Here is an 11,305-nt window from a genome sequence, read left to right on the forward strand (position 1 = left end):
GCGGGTGTCGAACCCGCGGACTCAGGCAATCCACTCACCTCAGCCTCCCAAAGGCACGGGGTTACAGGCTGAGCCACCGAGCCCGGCCACACCAGTCATTTAATCCAGGTACCTGGGTATCATCCTTCCCTCCTCCCTATCCCTTTCCCCTATACAGACCCAATAAATCTCCATGTCATTTTATTTATCTACAATATCTCCTGAGGCTGATCTTTCTGGCCCACCTCACATGCCTTATTCAGACTCTCATAATTCCTCTTCTGGCCTACTGGTCTCCCTTTCTCTGGTCTTGTCATCTACAGTCAGTTCAACCTTCACACTGCCAACAATGAAATTTTTCTAGAATACAAATTTGATGATGCTACTCTCCTGCTTAAAATCCTTCAGTGTCTCCCTACTGACTTACGGATAAAGTCCAATAACTGCACACGAAGCCCTTCATGGCCCACTCTGTCCTCCTCAATAGCCTCATCTTCTGCTCACCGCAGAAAGTTCACACCAACTCCTTCAGCTTCCTTACGTATCCCCTTCTTTCCGAGTTTTGCGCCTTGTACATTACATTCTCACTGCTTGGGAGGGTTTCCTCTTTTGTTGCTGTTGTTGTTTATTTTGCTGACTAACTCCTTGTTCTTGAATTCTCAACTTTAGAATGTCTTCATCTGGAAAAGACTTTCTTTATCTCCTTCCCATAGATTTTGTACTCCTCCTCTGTGCTTACCTCTGTCACAGCCTTTTGTTTGTTTGTTTGTTTGTTTTGAGGTAAAATCTCACCTTCTTGCCCAGGCTGGAGTGCAGTGGCACATTCATAGCTACTGCAGCCTCGACCTCCTGGGTTCAAGCGATCCTTCCACCTCGGCCTTCCATGTAGCTGCAACTACAGGTGTGTGCCACCACATCCAGCCCAGGCTGGTCTTGAGCCCCTGGGCTCAGACAATTCTCTTGCCTCTGCCTTCCAAATTGCTGGGATTACAGGCTTGAGCCACCATGCCCAGGCCTGTCACAGCATTTATTACATTCTCTATGGTGAGTTTGGAGTTTTGGGTTTTTTTTGTTTCCCCCTCCAGACTCTTGGAGGGAAGGAATTGTTTTCCTTTCTGTACCCAGAACCTAGAACAGAAAAGTCAACAATAAGCACTGAACATCTTTCGAGTAAATGAATGAATGTACCTTTCCCAGCCTTCTTTCCCATCACTCCCTCCAGAAACCGCCTTCTCTAGTCAACACATCTTCTAACCTCCCCTCTACATACCTATTCTTTCCACTGTGACATCTTCATACCATTTCTTACTTACTTTGTTGACTGGTGGACAGTAATGTAGTGAGATAGAAAGAGGAGTAGGAGGTGAACATAATACAAGCAAGTTGAACACTGAGTTTGAGACATGTGTAGAGATAATTGGATAGTGATCTCCCTTACCTCTCCTCTTTTTCTCTACCTATGTATTTATTTATTTATTTATTTATTTTATTTTTTTTTTTTTTTTGCATTTATGAGGGGGAACCCCCAAACCAGAATTTATTTATAAAAAATTGTGTATTTATTACCTATGTATTTATGCCCAAACCTCCAGGTCCAGCTTAAATTTATTTTATTTAAATTTTATTTTTTTGAGTTGGAGTCTTACTCTGTCACGCACGCCAGAGTGCAGTGGCATGCTGCTGGTCACCGCAGCCTCGATCTGCTAGACTCAGCTGATCCTTCCGCCTCAGCCTTCCAAGTAGCTGGAGCTACAGGCAAGTGCCAGTACGCCCAGCTAATTTTTTGATTTATTGTAGAGATGAGGTCTTGCCAAGTTGCCCAGCCTGTTCTCAAACACATGGGCTCAAGCAATCCTCTCACCCTGGCCTCCCCAAATGCTGGGATTATAGGCATGAGTCACTGTGTCCGGCCAGCTTAAATTTCATTTTCTCCACCTCAGCACTAATACCACGTGTGAACTACTCTGAATGTATTGCCCTGGCTCTTATCAAATTGTATCCTGAATGAGAAGTTATTTTTTTCTGAATGCCTCTTCTCTTTTCCTAGAGCTCTGCTCTCTTAGGGTAGAGGCCACAATGTTTACCTATGTTTAATAGGCCTTTAGTAAATATGTGTTGTTGCGTGTTTAGTTTATAGAGGAACCAACCATCTGGTGTGTCCAGAATAGAGGGGGCTCTTGGGACATGGGACTTTCAATGCTAGAACTGGGAAACTCCCTAGCAAATCAGGACAAGTAGGTCACCCTAGTGGGTCACCAAAGCAGCTCTGGAGGTCTGTGTGTGTAATCACATGGTGTTTCCTCTGACGCATATTGCTTGCTTTACTTGTATTTCCAAAGTTGAACTTAAATTGATGGGAGGCTTCACCACAGATGGTAAGCTCCATGCAGGGAGACCATGCAGGGAGACTTTTTCTTATTCACCCTTATATACCAAGCACCTGGAATGGGCCAGACACATTATAGGGAGTTAATAACTATTCTTTGATTGAATGGAACTATTCTTTGATTGAGCACAGTTATGTCTCTTGATAATCTCATTTTCTTTGTAGTTAGTAGGGCTAGAACTATGGATAGTTCCACATACACATCACTTTTTCTTGCTAGGCAAGAACAATAATCTTATGGTAATGAAAATCCAATCCATTCTAACTTAATTTTTTTTTTTTTTTGAGTTGGAGTCTCACTCTGTCACCCAGACTGGAGTGCAGTGGCTGCTCCCGGCCACCGCAGCCTCGACCTGCTGGGCTCTGGTGATCCTTCCACCTCAGCCTTCCAAGTAGCTGGAACTACAGGCACGCGCTACCACGCCCAGCTAGTTTTTTAATTTTATTGTAGAGATGAGGTCTCGCCAAGTTGCCCAGGTGGGACTCGAACCTGTGGGCTCAAGCAATTCACTCACCTCAGCCTCCCAAAGGCACAGGAACCAACATTTTTTATCTTGTCTTTTTGACAATACCCATCCTTATGAGTATGAGGTGATATCTCCTAGTGCTTTTACTAATTTTATTTAAAAAAATTTTTTTGAGTTGGAGTCTCACTCTGTCACCCAGGCTGGAGCGCAGTGGCAGCTCCCGGCTACCACAGCCTCGACATGCTGGGCTCCACAATCCTTCCGCCTCAGTCTTCCAAGTAACCGGAACTACAGGCGCGCGCTACCACACCTAATTTTTAAAATTTATTGTAGAGACGAGGTCTCTCCAAGTTGCCCTGGTGGCTCTCGAACCCGCAGGCTCAGGCAATCCACTCACCTCGGCCTCCCAAAGTGCTGGGATTACAGGCTGTCACTGAACCCGGCCTCCTAAGTACTTTTAATTTGCACTTCCCTTATTATTAGTGATGTTGAGTACTATTTTATATATATGTTGAGCTTTTTTTTTTTTTTTTTTTGAGTTGGAGTCTCACTCTGTCGCCCAGACTGGAGTGCAGTGGCCGCTCTCGGTCACCGCAGCCTTGACCTGCTGGGCTCTGGCGATCCTTCCACCTCGGCCTTCCAAGTAGCCGGAATTACGGGCATGCACTACCATGCCCGGCTGATTTTTTGATTTATAGTAGAGATGAGATCTCGCTGCCCAGGCGGGTCTCGAACCCGCGGGCTCAGGCAATCCACTCACCTCAGCCTCCCAAAGGTGCGGGATTACAGGCTGAGCCACCGAGCCTGGCATGTTGAGCATTTTTATGTCTTCTTTGGAGAAACATCTGTTCAGGTCCTTTGTCCATTTTTTAATGGACTTATTTTTCTGCTATTGAGTTGTAAGAGTTCTCTATAAAGTCTGGATACTAACCCCTTGTCAGATACATAGGTTGCAAATATTTTTTTCCAGTTTATAGATTGCTTTTTCATCTTGTTGATTTTCCTTTGCTGTGTAGCTTTTTTGTTTGATGTAGTCCCATTTATTTCTGCTTTTGTAGCCTGAGCTTTTGGTGTGATAGTAAAAAAAAAAAAAAATCGTTGCCAAGGCCAATGTTGACAAACTTTCCCCTTGTTTTCTCCTAGGAGTTTTATGGTTTTAGGTCTTACATTAGGTCTTTTATTCATTTTGAATTGATTTTAGTTTCTGGTATAAGAGTATAACACAATTTCATTGTGTTGCATGTGAATATCGTTTTCCCAGCACCATGTATTGAGACTATCCTTACCCAATTGTGTGCTCTTGGTGCCCTTGTTACAAATTAGTTGGTTGTATATGTTTGGATTTACATCTGGGCTCTCTATTGTGTTCCATTGGTTTATGTGTCTGTCTTTTTTTTGTTTTTTAGTTGGAGTCTCACTCTGTCGCCCAGACTGGAGTGCAGTGGCCGCTCCCGGCCACTGTAGCCTTGACCTGCTGGGCTCCGGTGATCCTTCCGCCTCAGGCTTCCAAATAGCTGGAACTACAGGTGCGCACTACCACACCCAGCTAATTTTTTGATTTATTGTAGAGATGAGGTCTCGCCAAGTTGCCCAGGGTGGGTCTCGAACCCGTGGGCTCAGGCAATCCACTCACCTCAGCCTCCCAAAGCGTGGGATTACAGGCTGAGCCACCGAGCCCGGCTTATGTGTCTGTCTTTATACCTGTACTATACTTTTTAACTTACTACAGCTTTGTAATATAATTAGTTTTACATCAGAAAGTACGATGCCTCCAACTTCTTTCTCAGTTTTCCTTTAGCTATTTGGTTGTTTTTTTGTGTGTGTGTGGTTGCATATGAATTTTAGGATTTTCTATTTCTGTGAAGAATGTCATTAAAATTTTTATATAGAGTACATTAAATCTGTATATTGCTTTGGTAGTATGGATATTTTAACAATACTCATTTCCCTGGTGATCTAGTAGTTAGGATTCAATGCTCTCTTAAATAGTTTTTTCGATTTTTTTTTTTATTGCAGAGTCGAGATCTCGCCAAGTTGTCCGGGCAGCTTTTTAAAACATGAATTCGTTAAGCTTTAAGCAATTAAACATATTATATCTCTGGAAACATATATAAGAAACTGGGCTAGGCTTGGTGGCTCAGCCTGTAATCCCAGCTCTTTGGGAGGCCAAGGCGAGTGAATTGCCTGAGCCCATGGGTTCGAGACCAGCCTGGGCAACTTGGCAAGACTTCGTCTATACAATAAATCAAAAAATTAGGTGGGCATGGTGGTGCATGCCTGTAGTTCCAGGTACTTGGAAGGCTGAGGTGGAGGGATCACCTGAGCCCAGTAGTTGAGGCTGCGGTGGCCATAAGCATGCCACTGCACTCCAGTCTAGGCAATAGAGTGAGACTCCAACTCAAAAAAAAAAAAAAAAAAGGAAAAGAAAAAAGATACTGATAGCATTGGTTGACAATCCAGTGGGGAACTGGATGTTAGGAGGCAGGGGTAGCGTGAGACTTTTCTTGTTTCTCTTTTATTTCTTTAGAATTTTAAATAATGATATTTAAAATAAACAAAAGGAGGCTCTAAAAATTAACATATTTATGAAAAATCAGATACTATCTTGAGTTATATTTTAGTATAATAATGTGGTAGTAAGGATCAAAGAGATATAAAAGAGAAATTTTATTTTATTTTTGAAAATTTGGGAAAAACCCCTACTATTTGATTCTGCAGATAAAGCACCTTGGTCTGCTGTTCTACTGGGAATCATGGTTCTTCAGGAAAGTTTGAGAATCACACTTTGGGAATCATGGCTCTTAAGGAAAGAACGTTCAGTCAAAACTTTGCTTGGATATGCTTTAGAGAATTTCACAGTGATTTGAAAGGAACACTCTCTCTGATGTACTCTTTAAAACCATTAAGCAACCGTGATTTTCATATTGTGGATATTATTGTTTTCTGAATCATTTTCCCCAGCAGAAAAATGAGATCAGTAAGCAATCATATTTTTGTAAACTAAGGAAGTCAAGTCATGTGAGGGTAAATCCATCCATGGAATTTGCTGGTGACAAGTCTTGGTCTCTGAATTGCTCCTCACCACGGCTCTTCATGTATGGAAAGGAGCAGGAATCACTCTTCCTGCTACCAGGGGCATATACAGGCTAGTATTGACACTGCAGTTTTTGTTTGCTTGTTTTTTTAATTTTTAAATTTAAATATGTGGAGTACAATTCAGGGTTAGGTATACAAATGTTCATTATGCAGGTACCCTTGTTGATGAGGTGTGTTCCCCTCCCCCGGCAGTTTCCCATTTCTGCCAGTCCCATCCCCGCTCTCCCCTGGCAGTTTCCCACTACTGCCAATCCCTTTCTTATAGTATTATGATAGTTGTTCAAGGTTCGCTTATGAGAGAGAACATGTGATACTCGGTTCTTTGTTTCTGTGATAGATCATTCAGTATTGCAGTCTCTAAGTCCATCCAAGTTGCTGTGAAGTTCATAATTTTGTCCTTCTTTATGGCTGCATAATATTCCATCATGCATATGTACCACATTTTAAAAATCCAGTCCTCTTTCAATGGGCAGCACAGTTGGTTACATGTTTTTGCCATTGGAAATAATGCTGCAATAAACATGCATGTGCAGGTATCTTTTTCATAGAGTGATTTGAGTTCCTTTGGGTATATTTCCTGTAGGGGTATTGTGGGGTCACATGGGAGGTTGATTTTTAGATCTTATAGGAATCGCCACACTGTTTTCCACAGAGACTGTACTAGATTACATTCCCATCAATGATGTAGAAGTGTTCTCTTTTCGCCACATTCTCTCCAGCATCTGTTGCTTTTTGAGTTATTGATGATGGCCAACCTGACTGGAGTTAGGTGGTATCTCAGTGTGCTTTTAATTTGCATTTCTTTGATGATCAGTGAGGCTGAGCATTTTTTCATGTATCTGTTGGCTGCTCATATGTCTTCTTTTGAGAAGTATCTATTCATATTTTTTGCCCACTTTGTAATGGGACTGTTTGTTTTTTTTCTTTCAGCTCATTTGTGTTCCTTGTAGATCCTAGATGTTAGGACTTTGTCAGATATACAGTTATTTTTTCCCAGTCTGGGGCTGTCTCCCTGCTCTCTTGATGGTTTCTTTGGCTTTGCAGAAGCTTGTCAGTTTGATGAGGTCCCACTTGTGTATCTTATCTCTTATGGCATGGGTACTTGGGGTTTTGATCAGGAATTGTTGTCAGTTCCAATTTCCATAAGGGTGTCTCCTGCATTTTCTAAGGTTCTTACAGTTTGAGGTTTTACATTTAGGTCTGTGATCCATTTAGAGTTGATTTTTGTGTATGGTGATAAGTAGGAGTTTTGTTTTAATCTTCTGCATGTGGTCAGTCAGTTTTCCCAGCACAATTACTGAATAGGTTCTCCTCTCCCCAGTGGTTGTTTTTGGAGGATTTGTCGAAAATGAGTTAGTTGAGAAATTGAGGTTTTGCTTCTGGAATCTCTATTCTGTTCCATTGGTCTATTTTCCTGTTTTTGTACCAACACCAGGCTGTTTTGATTGTTGTAGCTTTATAAGGAAGCTTAAAGTCTGGGGGTGTGATGCCTCCTTCCTTTTTTTTTTCTTCTGAGGATTGTTTTGGCTATTCGTGGTTGTTTATATTTCCATATGAATTCCTGTATTGTAGTTTCCAGGTCTAAGAAGAATGCTGCTGGTAATTTAGTGGGTGTTGAGTTAAATCTGTAGATCGCCTTGGATAAGATGAACGACATTGCAATTTTCTTATAAGATTTCAGAGACTAAATCTTTGTCTAGGACCCAGATACCTTATTTACTTAAGACAGTAATTAGAAAATAAATAAATGTTTGCTAAATATATGTATAAAATTATCATCTGTATAATTTTCACTTCCTTGAGTGTTTTCTTTCATGTGTTACATTTAAAACTCATACCAACCCTGTGAAGAAGGCTGTTCACTTTTGTTTTTGTTTTTGAGTTGGAGTCTCACTCTGTCGCCCAGACTGGAGTGCAGTGGCCGCTCCTGGTCACCGCAACCTCCACCTGCTGGGCTCCGGCGATCCTTCAGCCTCAGCCTTCCAAGTAGCTGGAACTACAGGCATGCTCTACCACGCCCGGCTAATTTTTTGATTTATTGTAGAGATGAGGTCTCACCAAGCTGCCCAGGCGGGTCTCGTATCCACGGGCTCAGGCAATCCACTCACCTCAGCCTCCCAAGGCGCGGGGTTACAGGCTGAGCCACCGAACCCGGCTCTTTTTTTTTTGATGTACAAATGTGGAAACTAAGGCTCTGATAGGATCATACTATTGATAATATAAAATCAGGTCTTTTGATGCTTGAGCTATTGTTCTTTCCCCTCTAAAATGCTTGGCACCTTGAATCTGGAGTGTCATCCTCTCTTTTCAGGTTTTGACTTGATCTTTTTTGTTTGTTTTTGAGTTGGAGTCTCACTCTGTTGCCCAGGCTGGAGTGCAGTGGCACACTCATAGTCACCCTAGCGTCGACCTGGGCTCCGGCAATCCTTCCAGCTCAGCCTTCCAAGTAGCCAGAACTACAGGCCAGTGCTACCACACCCAGCTAGTTGATTTGATATGCTGTAGAGATGAGGTCTCACCAAGTTGTCCAGGCTGGTCTCGAACCACTGAGCTCAGGCAATCCTCTTGCCTCAGCCTCCCAAAGTGCTGAAATTACAGGCAGGAGCCAGCACACGCAGCCGGGACCTTACTAAAATGATTTCTCAGTGCTTTTCCCATGGGTTCTGAGTCTGTGTTGGGGATGAGGTCCAGGAATCTACATTTTAAATAACCACTCCAGACGATTGTGATGCAGGTAATCCATCCAACAACTACACTTTTAGAAACCCTGCTGTTGAGAACTACAAATTTGATTGTTATGTACTTTCTATCTATCCTGTGCTCGTTGGGGATAAAGAGGTGTAAAATACTTGAGTTCTTGCTCTCTTGGTGTTTACAGACTTTGGGTAGGGGGGAGATCATACTGCCATCTCAGACAGTATGTGATGATAGACCCAGTGAGTGATGCAGACAATAAGTGCAATAGGAATACAAAGAAGGGAGGCATCACCTCTGGCTGGATTGTCACGAACAGCTTCATAAAAAAAAGGAGGTGAGCTGGGTTTAGAAGAAAAAATGTTCCAAGAAGATGGGGGGAAAGTGGATTATTTCAAGATGCTGGAACAGCAGAGACAAAGTGTTGAAGAAGCACAACAAATACTTTTAGGGGTCAGTATGTGGAATGATGTGCCTAAACTAAAAGAGTTTGTGTAGACACATGGAGAGATTTATACCTGGAAAAACAACTGGGAGTTAGATTGAAAAGTCTTGAATTTGAACACTATTTTGTAGGCATTGGGTGGTTCTTCACATGGGCAGATAAATGTGGCATTTTACAAGATTGGTCTGGCAGTGATTTTGAAAGTCCTGAACTATGTTTGGTGGTGGGTTGTATAAATTTGAAAAAAGGCCTGGTTTTGAACATTTGTGAAGGTATATTCAAGATCTGGAGCTTGACTGATGAGAGAGAGAAAAGCGTCAGAAATCTTGCTGAGGTTTGAAACTCCTTGACTGAGAGGATTGTGTACAATTTCACCACCCAGTGACTCTGAAGGAGACGATGTTTTGAGGATAATATGTTTGCTTCTAGTTCTAGAATTCAACTTCCTACTCAAAATTGGAATTTTCTGTGCACATTCACCAGGTAGCTTCACTTAAATATCTGCGTAAGTATTTGCTTAAATATTTTTTATCTCAAAAGAAAAAGGTCTGGCGCTCGAGGGAGAGGATTGCAGATTCAGATCCACCAGCGCAAAGGGAGATAGACTGTTCAGATCCCTTATTAACTACCATTAAATGGAAAGCACTGCACAAAAAACTGAGATAATGAATCCTTGTTAAGAAATTTAAAATCGGCCGGGCTCGGTGGCTCAGCCTGTAATCCTAGCACTTTGGGAGGCCGAGGTGAGTGAATTGCCTGAGCCCGCGGGTTCGAGACCCGCCTGGGCAACTTGGCGAGACCTCATCTCTACAATAAATCAAAAATTAACCGGGTGTGGTAGCGCGCGCCTGTAGTGCTACTCGGCAGGCTGAGGCGGAAGGATCGCCGGAGCCCAGCAGGTCGAGGCTGCGGTGGCCGGGAGCGGCCCCTGCACTCCAGTCTGGGCGACCGAGTGAGACTCCAACTCAAAAAAAAAAAAAAAAAAAAAAATCTAGACGGAATCTCCCTCCCCTCCCCCCCCCAAATCCCATTAAGAGTAAATGGCAAGCCTCCAATCCACAAACCACTGACCAGTGAATTTGTACTCTTCTCGTTGGAGTAGTTGAAGGTCTTTGGCTGAAGGAGTGAAAACTAGGATTCTAAATAGGGAACGAGAAACCTCTCTTTGGAGGCCGTCGACTTGCAGAACTCTTTGAAGCAGTAGACGCTAGACTGCCCAAACACCACGCGGGAGCTGAACCATCCGAAAGCTACAAATTTATTCTGTAACTGCCAATTACGCGGCTTAGGGCCACAGAGGCTTCAAGACCCGCCCAGGAGCCCACTATCTCGTAACGATTGTATGAGCTCACCTCCCCGCCTTCTCTGGGGCCCGTCAATCACACCACGCGGTCCCCCATCCGACCTTTGCTCCGCCCTTTTCAGTGTCGTAACACCTGGCGATCTTTCGCGCCCTAGCCCTCCTGCTCCCCACCAGTCGCTACAGTTCCTCATTGGCCAGCAGAGGCGAAGGGAAGGGAAGGGCGCCGTATTTTGCTCTCTGAACTCCCCCTCTCAAGTTTTCTGCCCGTGAGCTGTCAGGAGAGCAATTACAGCCCGTAGCTGTGGCGCAGGCGTGCACAAGTGCCCGCGGGTGGAGGGCCACTTCCCTCCTTCCCGAGAGATTTGTTACACTGTGGTGACGCAGATGGCACCCCGCTCGCCCTCTTCACTTACGGTTGGCTGTGGCCGAAGCCCGTCACACAGCCACGCCCACTCCTCTGCCTCCCCTCCCAACGCTTGACAGACCGCCCAGGCGACCACGCCCCACCCCTTTCCTGCCGCTTAGCCGCGCGATTGGCTGAGGGAGCTGGTATGCTTCCCCTCCTCCCCCCTCCGCTGCCCTGAGAGGCTGGCGGGACCCCGCGGAAGTTGTCAGTCAAACTCCTCCCCCCCACCGAGAGGCCCCGCCCCCGTGCCGCGCGCCCCCGCGCGCGCGCACACGCGCACACACTCCCTTGCCTGTACCAACCACCTTCTCAAGTTGTAGCGGTCGCTCGCCGGGGATTCTCTGTGGGCGGCCGACGGGCGCTTGGGGGAGGGAATTCGGGCCGCTCAGCGCAGCGAGCAGCTAGCGTGTGCACGCCGGGCAGCGGCGCGGCGGGTCAGCGCCTGGGCGATGAGGGGCCGGCGCTGACCGAGAAGAGCGGGCGCCGCGGCGGCGGCTCCGAGGGGACCCTCAATGGCAGCGCCCCGGGA

This window comes from Carlito syrichta, unplaced genomic scaffold (assembly GCF_000164805.1).
Source record: "Carlito syrichta isolate Samal-C Ts95f unplaced genomic scaffold, Tarsius_syrichta-2.0.1 Scaffold315946, whole genome shotgun sequence".
In the NCBI taxonomy this organism is placed as follows: Eukaryota; Metazoa; Chordata; class Mammalia; order Primates; family Tarsiidae; genus Carlito; species Carlito syrichta.